Raw genomic sequence first — 12352 nt, forward strand, 5'->3', positions numbered from 1 at the left:
TCAACCTGGGGTGGTGGTGTCTGATGTGTCATCGGGGTTGGAATGGGAGATTTGAGAGGTTCAGTCACAGGCTGCTCCATCTAAACCGATGGATAAACTGTTTGTTCCCATTTAGTTTTTTCTCAGGGTTCTCCAGGAGTTCAACAACTTGGCTCTAAGAGGACATCTGGGGATCTCAGCTGCTCATGGGACCATTGTGAGGGATTTTTGGTGGTCCCTGCTTGCATCAGATGTTAGGAGGTTTGTGTCTGCCTGTGAAGTTTGTGCCCGTGCTAAGAGCTCCTACAACTGGCCAGCTGGGAAATTGGTGCCTTTGCAAATTCCTGGTAGACCATAGACACATTTATCAATGGATTTTATCAACAATCTTTCCCCTTCCAAAGGGAATAATGTGATGGTGGACAGGTTTTCTAAGCAAACACACTTTGCACCTTTGGTGGCTTTGCCTTCTGCAGAGACCTTGTCTACGTTGTTTGTGCAGCATGTGGTTTGGTTGCATGGGGTACCCTTGAGTGTGGTGACTGATCGTGGAGTGCAATTTGTGGCCAAGTTTTGGATGGCATTTTGCAAGAGGTTGGGTGTTACGTTGTGCTTTTCGTATGCGGATACCACTCAGATTCCAATGCTCAGATTGAGCTGGCCAACCATTCTCTGAAGCACATTTTGTGCTGTCTTTCTACTACTAGACAGGATGATTGGTGTGATGCCTTGCCGTTAACAGAGTTTGCATTCAGTAACCGTCTTAATCACTCCATAGGCATGTTCCTGTTCTTCTGCAATTACGGGTTCAACTCACACTTTAGGGAGTTCTCCCGTTTGGGCTCTGGTTGCCCTGTGGCTGTTGTAGCAGTACAGCAGCTGGGGAAATTATGGCAGCAGGTCCAAAAAAATATGGGGGAGGCTCAAAGGAAGTTTAAGGTTTTAGTGGACAGAAGAAGGGCTGTGGGACCCACGCTCCGGGTTGGAGATAAAGTTTGACTGTCCACTAAGAATATTAATCTTAAGATTCCCTTGGCAAAACTGGGGCCTATGTTTATTGGTCCGTATGAAGTCACGGAAGTAGTCAACCCGGTGGCGTTTTGGATGTGTCTTCCATCATCCTTTAGGATCTCCAATGTATTCCATAGGGCCCTGTTGAAACCATTGGGGGCTGTTGAGGAGGGATCACTGGTTCCCTCGCCACCCATTTTGGTGGAGGGTCACATGGAGCACATCGTGGATTCTTGGATTGTCCGTTATACCCTTCAGTATCTTGTGCACTGGAAAGGTTATGGCCCAGAGAACCATTTGTGGGTTCCGGCCTGGTCGATTCATGCCTATCATTTGGTTCAGTCTTTCATGTCTGATATCTTGGGAAACCCGGGGGTCCAGTGGACCACGTTGACAGAAGGTACTATCATGACTCAGGACAGGATGGTTCAGCTTTTGTCCTGGTCAGGTCAGGGTTAATGCTAGTTTGCCTCTGTTTGGTTCTGGGGCATCTATTTAATGCTGGTTGTTTCCCTGTACAGTCCTTTGGATACCGCACTCCCTCCTGGCCTTTGACCCCTGGTTTGCTATTGACTTCTCTTTTGTCTCACCCCTCGGCTCCTGCAAACCCCGTATGCTTCCGATCCTCCACTTGCTCCTGATTACATCCCCATTTCCTCTTCCAGCCGGCTCCCGTTCTGTCACTTGGTGGTTGGCTTCATTCATATCCTTCCCTCTGACCTCACACATCCAGCTGGGCTTTGGTATGGTAGTCACGGCACCTTGTGGTGCTCTCCCTACTTCCTCGCTAGCCTGTGTTCTCTGCTTAAGCGGCCACTAGGCTTCACCTCCGGATACACACGTGCTGTGTATCATTACATCACTGTGTATCATTACACACTGGGTGTGTGCCCATTTCTGAATATCAGCTACAGCTGCCGCCCTGGCAGTGCTACAGCAGCGTTTCCTACGCTGACTCTTGACCCAGGCAGGCGCTCCCCCTGTTCTGGGTTCTCAGAAATATACACAATGTACAGCTAGGATGTATAGAATTTCCACAGCTCCTTTAATTATTCCTAGATGACTGAACAAAGGACTCAGGCCATATGGCTTGGATCCCCAGGGGGTCTTTCTGTAGAAGGTTGCATACCAGCTAGCGGGGGGGAGGGGGGGTGAAACCCTTGTTTGAAACTGACCAGGTGTTATGTTACCACAGCATGTGTTTCAGGAGTTTTTACAATTCCATGCCCAATAGTATACAAATGATTAACATAGAATGGAATTATGTCTCTAATATTCTTCACATATAGCAATAGAGGACACGGCACTCAGGGCTTCTTGGTGGTGCACAAGTTAGGTATCCAACCCGTCAAATATAAGCAATAAATTACTTGGCACTCAGGAGATAGTTATGCAATTTGAGAAGTTCATTTATTCAGTGCATCCAGTTCAAAATTAAACGTTTTCGGTCTAATCACAAGACCTTCATCAGAAACAGTTTTGAACACTGAAACACATATGCAAAAGAACAAAAAAGAAGTTTTTCAGACAAAATACAAGATGCACAGTACAATTATATGCGTATAGTACATTCTGCTCATCAGAAAAGAAAAACTACATCACATGTTAAGTGGCGAACAACAATGGTGGCGGTCTAGGTGGATCCAACCTGGTGGGCCGTGAGGCGTGGGTCTCGTTCAGGAGATGAGAGACTGAGGTGACCTCCCAAGACGCGGGGTCTTATGGCTAAGGTGCAGGGTGAGCTGCCTGGAAGCCACAAGAAATATAAATGTGTCAGCCCTCAAGGTGCTAACTTCAGATGGAGTCCGGGAGACTCGACAAGGGAAACAAAAGTTTCCACCGGTGGATTAGACCGTGGTGGCATGTAAGAACTGCGGATTCGTAGGCCCAGGTCGCGGAGTTCAAGTAGGGTCTTGTCCTGCCTTGAAGGATTCAATGCAGGAGATTGTTCCGAGAAATGGACACGTAGTCTGAGGTTGCGATAAAACCTCTGTAGGTCCATATTGAGTTCAAATGAGTTAAACTTGTACATAGGACAGAAGGATAAGCCCTTCTGAAGTACAGCCAGTTGATGTGTGTCCAAATTTTTCGGGGAGATATTTACTACCAGTGGGAGGTCCTTACCTGTGAGCGTGTTGCCATCTGGTTTCTGGGTTCCCCGGCGGCACTGGCCCCCCCGCCTCGTTTTCCCTTTTGGCGACCGCGGTTGTTCCCTAAAAAAGAAGAGTGGGAGATGGAAGAATTTGAGGTGCCGGGCCTGCTGTCGATGGAACCAGAAGAGTCCAGAGGATCCCACGGGGCCTACGGGTCCCTTTACAACCGACCTTCTTCAGGGAAGATAAAGATTACTGTACAAAGTTTGAACACATTCTGAACAAATGCTCAGCGGACCTCATGACCTTAACCCTCTCTTTTCTCCAGAAGAACCTGGATACGGTAAACGCCCAAATAAATGCTATCGAAAGCCAATTGACCAGCACTATGCCCCAGGAGGAGTTCCAGGAACTCAAGATAAAAAATCAAGAACTATTACGATCACACAGATTGGAATTAGAAAAGAGGAAAAGATCAAAATTCCTACGAGACACCGAGGATTATTTACAGAACCGAGTCTACCAGTGGCGGGATACTCGGCATTCCACCAGATGACACAGCTCTCTAAGCTCTTCTGGTTCCATCGACAGCAGGCCCGGCACCTCAAATTCTTCCATCTCCCACTCTTCTTTTTTAGGGAACAACCGCGGTCGCCAAAAGGGAAAACGAGGCGGGGGGGCCAGTGCCGCCGGGGAACCCAGAAACCAGATGGCAACACGCTCACAGGTAAGGACCTCCCACTGGTAGTAAATATCTCCTCGAAAAATTTGGACACACATCAACTGGCTGTACTTCAGAAGGGCTTATCCTTCTGTCCTATGTACAAGTTTAACTCATTTGAACTCAATATGGACCTACAGAGGTTTTATCGCAACCTCAGACTACGTGTCCATTTCTCGGAACAATCTCCTGCATTGAATCCTTCAAGGCAGGACAAGACCCTACTTGAACTCCGCGACCTGGGCCTACGAATCCGCAGTTCTTACATGCCACCACGGTCTAATCCACCGGTGGAAACTTTTGTTTCCCTTGTCAAGTCTCCCGGACTCCATCTGAAGTTAGCACCTTGAGGGCTGACACATTTATATTTCTTGTGGCTTCCAGGCAGCTCACCCTGCACCTTAGCCATAAGACCCCGCGTCTTGGGAGGTCACCTCAGTCTCTCATCTCCTGAACGAGACCCACGCCTCACGGCACACCAGGTTGGATCCACCTAGACCGCCACCATTGTTGTTCGCCACTTAACATGTGATGTAGTTTTTCTTTTCTGATGAGCAGAATGTACTATACGCATATAATTGTACTGTGCATCTTGTATTTTGTCTGAAAAACTTCTTTTTTGTTCTTTTGCATATGTGTTTCAGTGTTCAAAACTGTTTCTGATGAAGGTCTTGTGATTAGACCGAAAACATTTAATTTTGAACTGGATGCACTGAATAAATGAACTTCTCAAATTGCATAACTATCTCCTGAGTGACAAGTAATTTATTGCTTCTAATATTCTTCACACCATGTGATTCATATATGGTGGTCCCAGGCAGACGTTCTTTTTTATGCCACCTTGTTTTCATAAGACAATAACTTTAATTGAGAAAGCATGAAGACCAAATCAGAGACAGTAATGGCTACTGAGGTTTTACTTGGAATAAAGTACAAGCACAGTATGCATAATTGTCTTCAATAGATACATGTTATGGTTGTCTATTTCCACTCCTGACAAGTAGATTTCTACAAGACTATTCATAGATTATAGATTATTGTGCACTTTCTATTATAAATGTGTGATTTTTAAATTGACTTTGATTAGTTATAGAAATATTGCATTTCTATTTCCATATTTTATCCTCAAAGCTTCCTGTGTCATTTCTTCTATTCAGGCATCACAAGTCAGTAGAAATGTTGTAGCAAATGAATAAAAATGATTTTTAACAACCCAATTCAGCATGAAATGTGCTAACAGCTTAAGAAACATGAACTAATCATGGCAAACCGCATGTCAACATTTACAACTGTTGTACTTTTTCTCCCGAGGACAAGATTCAGATTTCCTATCCGCAGTTCTCCTATGCTAAGGATGTCATTTAATATAGAATATTTAATTATTCATTGAAACAAGTAGGAAAAATCATCTTAACGGACTAGCAGATTATCATTTTCTCCTTTATTACTTTAACTTGGATTATTGCTTTGTAGTTATCAGAGATCTTAATTGGAGTGAAATATGTAGAATCAAATTGATAACATTTGCCATTCCTAAAAGACAGCACTAATAAAATCACTCAGAGATTTATAAAAACTATTTTATTGTGAAGAGTACACAATGATGTTAGAGTTATATAATTTCCCAAACATTTCTGTTGTTAATGTATTGTAATTTGTTATCAAAGGCCATGCACTTGGCACTCTACAGGGACTGTAGTGCAATATGAGGACTCCATCTTTACATACCCATCTGTTCTGCTTGCCATGTGGTGCCATTGTAAAATGCCTTCCTGATACCGAATATAATGGAGTATGCTACCAATTTTTTCCTCATAGACAAATTAATTTTCTAGTGTCTTTCTCATAATACATACAAGTGCTTTGCACTAAATTAGAATATCATCAAAAAATTAATTTATTTCAGTTCTTCAATACAAAAAGTGAAACTCATCTATATATATAATTGTCTAAGGGTTTTTCTGTCTGTCTGTCTGTCTGTCCTGGAGGCCTGGCGGCCTCGACCAATCAGAGACGGGCACGGTATCGACGTAGAAATCCCGCATCTCTGATTGGTCGAGACCGCCAGGCCTCGACCAATCAGTGATGGGCACAGTATCGACGTAGATGTCATAATGGTTGCCATGGCGACGATGATGTCATAAAGGTTGCCTCGACCAATCAGCGACGGGCACAGTCTGCCGCGAATTCTGGAATCATCATTGTCCATATATTACGGACAATGATCATCAATATTAACAGAAATAAACACTTGAAATAAATCACTCTGTAATGACCCTATGTAATATGTGAGTTTCACTTTTTTGTATTGAAGAACTGAAATAAATTAACTTTTTGATGATATTCTAATTTAGAGAGAAGCACTTGTTCTAATAAATTAAAGTGGGAAATGGTTTAAAATTGAAATGACATAATGTGTGTAAGTTCACATTCACACATTCAGTATTTGATCAGTATTTTACATCTGTATTTGTAAGTCAAAACCAGGAGTGGAGCAATCAGAAGAAACACGTAATCACTTCTGCATTATTCACCTACTCCTGGTTTTGGCTTGCAAATACTGATGTAAAATACTGAACAAATACTGATAGTGTGAATGTGGTCTTAAGGGGAATTTGTCAGCAGGTTCAGCCTTCCTAAGCTGTTCATAGAGAGTTGTATAAATGATACCTTTAAATTTGCAATCTGATGTTTTGTTCCTGAGAAATCCTCTAGCCATTAAAATCCATAGGCTGGAAATAGATCTCCCAGTATTAGTGATGAGCGAGTATGCTCGTTACTCAAGTTTCTCCGAGCATGCTTGGGTGTCCTCTGAGTATTTTAGTGTGCTCGGAGATTTCGTTTTTGTCGACACAGCTGCATGATTTGCGGCTGCTAGACTGCCTGAATACATGTGGGGATACCCTAACAGTTAATCCCCACATGTATTCAGGCTGTCTAGCAGCCGCAAATCATGCAGCTGCGTCAACAAAAATGAAATCTCCGAGCACACCAAAATACTCAGAGGACACCCAAGTGTGCTCGGGAAAAACTGAGCAACGAGTATATTCGCTCATCACTACCCAGCATTGTACATGAAAGGGGTTCTAACCAGTATGAGACATGCAATGACTGACAGTCTGCTCTCTTGATCTATGTCTCACTCTGGTAATGCCCCTTTCATTTATAATAATCTCTGTAGCAGATTTTCATGCAGATCACTGTCTGACCCATAGCCTGGAACAGCTCATTTACATATAAGAAAAATGTGAATTTCTCTGGAATAAGACATTTGATCGCAGATATCAAGGTGTTATTGTGTTCAGCTTCCTATGATCTAGATGCTTGTATTAACGGCTTAGGAGGGTTGATCCTACTGACAGATTCCCGCTGTCAGAAAATGCTTTTCAAGTTTGAAAGAGCTGCTGAAATGTTTTTTTTTTTTTTTCTGTAAGATATGAGTTACCCCATAATGATGATTTACAGTATATCTAAATGTCCTTTTAGGGTATTTAGATTTATAGACCTCCTGGAGGGAGGATCCCCTTCGTAGATGCTCTGTAAGAGCGACTTTCACTTTGACAAATCTTGCACATCCATGGTGTAACAATATATAGGTACTAAGGAATCTGATAGCGTAGGATAAAACCAGTCTGAGAGCAAAGCTGCAGTAAACGATGTATTTAAACAAAACAGAAATGCAAACAAAACTAACACAGATATTCCTGCAATTGTAACGAGGTGCTCAGCACAATATGGTAATCACAGCACAGTGAATAGCGGGACGCGACCGCTAATATGAACCAGTCCAGCAAGGATATGACAAGGGGGCAGACAAGACACTTGACAAGGAAGTCCAGCAGGTAATTAGTGGAAATGCACACAGTACTTAAACTTGAGAATCCAGCAGAAGTGAAGTAGAAATGCACACAGAAATGCACACAGTACTTAACGAGAAAGTCCAGCAAAACTTGATCCCATGTGCGCACAGCATTTGTTTGTGGAAGTTCAATAATATGCAGGTGGTGCATTGAGCATGAAGTCCTGGTGAAAGAGGATGAAGGGAAAAAGAGGGAGAGTGCTATCTAAGCGTAGTAGATGAGTACAAAATTCTCTTGGTGAGAAAAGCAACACTGGAATCTTGCTCACCTGGTGTGGTTGTGCAAAGAGGCACAACGCTGGGAAAAGCTTAGCAAACAAGGGAAATCCTTCCACAGGTGTGCTGCCAGTCGCAGCAGTTCCAGAGGTGATATGCAGCTCAAAGGGGTGAGGCAGACCACCGAGTAGTGAGCAACTGAAGCAGGGCATTCCCCAGACCACAGGCAGAAGCTCAGGAGCCAGCAGCACAAATTGCTCAAGCACAGAACACCACATGCCTCAGACTTAAATAATCAGGACAGACAGGAAGTTCCATGACAGGGTGAGATCCAAAACTCCATCTTGGATCAGGGCAAACAGGAACAAACAGGAACAAGGTAAGTCTGGAATCCTTACACATGGATTACATGCACAGTTGTTTATTGATATTGCAATATGTAACTTTACATATCCCTTGTGTTGGTGGCTGCAAGGGAAATGTAGGCTTGCTGATATCACCTGACCATCAGGGATTATAGAGGTCGGATCATGGAGCCAGACGTCTTCTCTTCATGATGCTCCTTTTTATGGTATGTTTTGGCATGTGTTCAGTATGATTCCATAAAAAGACATGCAACTGCAAGGCATACAGCTGCATATGTTGAGATCTATATGTCCAGTATAGACTGATAATTACTTAATAGCCTATACACCAGACAAAAACACAAATTTGATTGATAAGAATTTAATAAAATAAAACAATTTCATTTAAGACAAAAAACTAAAAGACAAAGTGCCTATGTATGAATCAGAATGTAGTGTATGTGAAAATTGTATAATATTCTAGCAGAAAATATATAGCGATTGGATTTAATTCTACACTATAATCCTTTTGCATGGCTATTAGTGTATTAGAGAAGCAAGGAGAGATTAGTGATATTATCTGAATAATCACCATTATATTGTAATTACCAAAGGCGGGGCTGTAATGAGGGAAATTCACTAAGGTGAAGAACATTTTTTGCTCCTATACTGTTAGCATCCATAAATTGAGCACAGAATTAGCGACTAAAGTTCCATCCATATTTGGATTTCCTACCTCCTTATAGCACTGATACTTTCCCTCACTTCCATCCTCTCTCTTTATCAGCAATTCATATCGTTGATGAAGGTCTATTATGATGAAAACTTTTATGCTTTACGCTATGAGCGAACATTGCGTATTTGCTTGCAGACGATTTTGCAAGGTTTCTGCATAACTTGGCAGAAAAACGCATCTGAAAATATGCGTGTTTTTAATGCGTTTTTGTATGTGCTTTTTTCATGCATTTTTGTAAATCAATAGAGCTAAATAAAAATATAATATTAAAAAAGAACTGTGAAGTCATTTCCTTGTTCAACCTCTTCAGGTAGATACCCTCATTAAAGAGAACCTGTCACCCCGTTTTTTCAGATTGAGATAAAAAATACTGTTAAAGAGGGCCTGCGCTGTGCATTACAATAGTGTATGGAGTGTACCCTGATTCCCCACCTATGCTGCGAAATACATTACCAAAGTCGCCGTTTTCGCCTGTCAATCAGGTTGGTCAGGTCGGGTGGGCGTGGTGACATCGCTGTTTCTTCCCCAGCTTTCCGTTGGTGGCGTAGTGGTGTGCGCATGTCCAAGTGCCAAATCCACTGCGCGCAGGTGAAGAAAAAGCGCGCGATCTGCGCTATTACCCTTGTCATCGGTGGGGGCGGCCATCTTCCTGAGGCCGCGCGTGCGCAGATGGAGTGCTCTGCTGCACGGGGCTTCAGGAAAATGGCCGCGGGATGCCGCGCGTGCACAGATGGAGATCGCGGCGGCCATTTTCCTATAGCCGAGTTTGCATCTTTGCTTCAGGAAAATGGCCACCGCGATCTCCATCTGCGCACGCGCGGCATCCCACGGCCATTTTCCTGAAGCCCCGTGCAGCAGAGCACTCCATCTGCGCACGTGCGGCCTCAGGAAGATGGCCGCCCCCACCGATGACAAGGGTAATAGCGCAGATCGCGCACTTTTTCTTCACCTGCGCGCAGTGGATTCTGCACTTGGACATGCGCACACCACTACGCCACCAACGGAAAGCTGGGGAAGAAACAGCGATGTCACCACGCCCACCCAACCTGACTAGCCTGATTGACAGGCGAAAACAGCGACTTTGGTAATGTATTTCGCAGCATAGGTGGGGAATCAGGGTACACTACATACACTATTGTAACGCACAGCGCAGGCCCTATTTAACAGTATTTTTATTTCAATCTGAAAAAACGGGGTGACAGGTTCCCTTTAATATTAAATAAAGACACACACACACCAGCCTATGTAAGAGCATTAGCAAAATTAACCTACACATGCTGTAACAAAACACAAACTGTCAGAAATCTGCGTGAAATGCAATATTTGTTTATTTTTCAAAAAAATGTAATAAAAAATTGTGTGGGCTCCCGCATAATTTTCATAAAAAGCATAGGGAAAACCGATGGCTAAGGGCTGATTTTAATATTCTGGGAAGGAGCCAATAGCCAAAGGTTCCCAAGCTATTAATATCAGCTCATAGCTGTTTGCTTAGTCTTTACTGACTAGTTTACAGGGGAACCCTATAAACAATTGACATGGGGTCCCCCTGTAAAATCGAACCAGCAAAAGCTAGGCAGACAGCTGCGGGCTGATATTAATAGCCTGGGAAGGAGCCATGGATATTGGCACCCCAAAGCTAAAAATATCAGCTCTCAGCCACCCCAGAAATGATGCATCTTATAGATGTGCCAATTCTGGCACTTAGCCTCGCTCTTCCCACTTGCCCTGTAGCTGTGGCAAGTGGGGTTCATATTTGTGGGGTTGATGTCACCTTTGTGTTGTTGGGTTACATCAAGGCCGCAAGTTAGTAATGAAGAGGCATCAATAATACACCTATCCATTACTAACCCCATAGTGATATTGTATATAAACACAGACACCCAGAATAAAGTCCTTTATTTGAAATAATCACAGACTCCTTTATTGGATCTAAATTTACCATACTTACTGAATGCCAAATCCCCGACGCCTTCATCTCCGGCAATCAAAAATGATAAACCATCATATAAAACTATCCTGTCTGATGTAGTCCTCTTAATACCGAGTGTCCCACAGCGATCTCACGTGTAGAACAGTCACATCGGGAGATGTGACCACTCTACCTGGCCGCCGGCGATACACTGACAGGAGGTAATCGCTTTTGAAATGTATCACTGAGCTGCCATTAGAGTTCACTGGAGTTCATCAGCTCCTTTGCTCTCAGTGATGGCAACACTGGTCATACATCTTGCTTGGACCCGATAAAATAATAAAGTTTATACTCACCTCCTGTGTCGGTGTCGTTCCCACAATGTCGGCACTCGCTCTCCCTAGGACTCTCATGTGGGGTTGTGACAAGTGATGCCAACACCTAATCAGTGCTGATTAGTGTTGAGCATTCCGATACCGCAAGTATCGGGTATCGGCCGATACTTGCGGTATTGGAATTCCGATACCGAGATCCGATACTTTTGTGGTATCGGGTATCGGTATCGGATACATAGAGATGTGTAAAATAAAGAATTAAAATAAAAAATATTGATATATTTACCTCTCCGGCGGCCCCTGGACTCAGCGCGGGTAACCGGCAGGCTTCGTTGTTCAAAATCAGCGCTTTTAGGACCTGAGAATCACGTCCCGGCTTCTGATTGGTCGCGGGCCGCCCATGTGACCGCCACGCGACCAATCACAAGCCGCGACGTCACCGCAAGCTATTAACGCGCTCATTTTTAAAAATGAGCGCATTAATGACTTTCAAAGACGTAGCGGCTTGTGATTGGTCGCGTGGCCGCGACCAATCACAAGCCGCTACGTCTTTGAAAGTCATTAACGCGCTCATTTTTAAAAATGAGCGCGTTAATGGCTTTCAAAGACGTAGCGGCTTGTGATTGGTCGCGGCCACGCGACCAATCACAAGCCGCGACGTCACCGCAAGCTATTAACGCGCTCATTTTTAAAAATGAGCGCGTTAATGACTTTCAAAGACGTAGCGGCTTGTGATTGGTCGCGGCCACGCGACCAACCACAAGCCGCGACGTCACCGCATCTATTAACGCGCTCATTTTTAAAAATGAGCGCGTTAATGACTTTCAAAGACGTAGCGGCTTGTGATTGGTCGCGTGGCCGCGACCAATCACAAGCCGCGACGTCACCGCATCTATTAACGCGCTCATTTTTAAAAATGAGCGCGTTAATGACTTTCAAAGACGTAGCGGCTTGTGATTGGTCGCGACCACGCGACCAATCACAAGCCGCGACGTCACCGCAAGCTATTAACGCGCTCATTTTTAAAAATGAGCGCGTTAATGGCTTTCAAAGACGTAGCGGCTTGTGATTGGTCGCGGCCACGCGACCAATCACAAGCCGCGACGTCACCGCAAGCTATTAACGCGCTCATTTTTAAAAATGAGCGCG

General features: G+C 44.0%; 2 long non-coding RNA genes across 2 annotated transcripts in view; one reads left to right on the forward strand and one right to left on the reverse strand.

Annotated features, from left to right (window-relative positions):
- The window catches only part of LOC138665731 (uncharacterized), a 101943-nt gene extending 93831 nt beyond the window's left edge, over positions 1 to 8112 (reverse strand). Inside the window, exons 1-2 of the long non-coding RNA XR_011318510.1 lie at positions 7933 to 8112; positions 3115 to 3203 (exon numbers count right to left, since the gene is read on the reverse strand). This is a non-coding gene — a long non-coding RNA (uncharacterized lncRNA). The remainder of the gene's footprint in view (positions 1 to 3114; positions 3204 to 7932) is intronic.
- Positions 8113 to 8119: 7 nt separating this feature from the next.
- Positions 8120 to 12352, forward strand: part of LOC138665732 (uncharacterized) — a 199394-nt gene continuing 195161 nt past the window's right edge. Inside the window, exons 1-2 of the long non-coding RNA XR_011318511.1 lie at positions 8120 to 8258; positions 8355 to 8450. This is a non-coding gene — a long non-coding RNA (uncharacterized lncRNA). The remainder of the gene's footprint in view (positions 8259 to 8354; positions 8451 to 12352) is intronic.

The sequence above is a fragment of the Ranitomeya imitator genome, chromosome 2 (assembly GCF_032444005.1).
Source record: "Ranitomeya imitator isolate aRanImi1 chromosome 2, aRanImi1.pri, whole genome shotgun sequence".
Classification (NCBI taxonomy): Eukaryota; Metazoa; Chordata; class Amphibia; order Anura; family Dendrobatidae; genus Ranitomeya; species Ranitomeya imitator.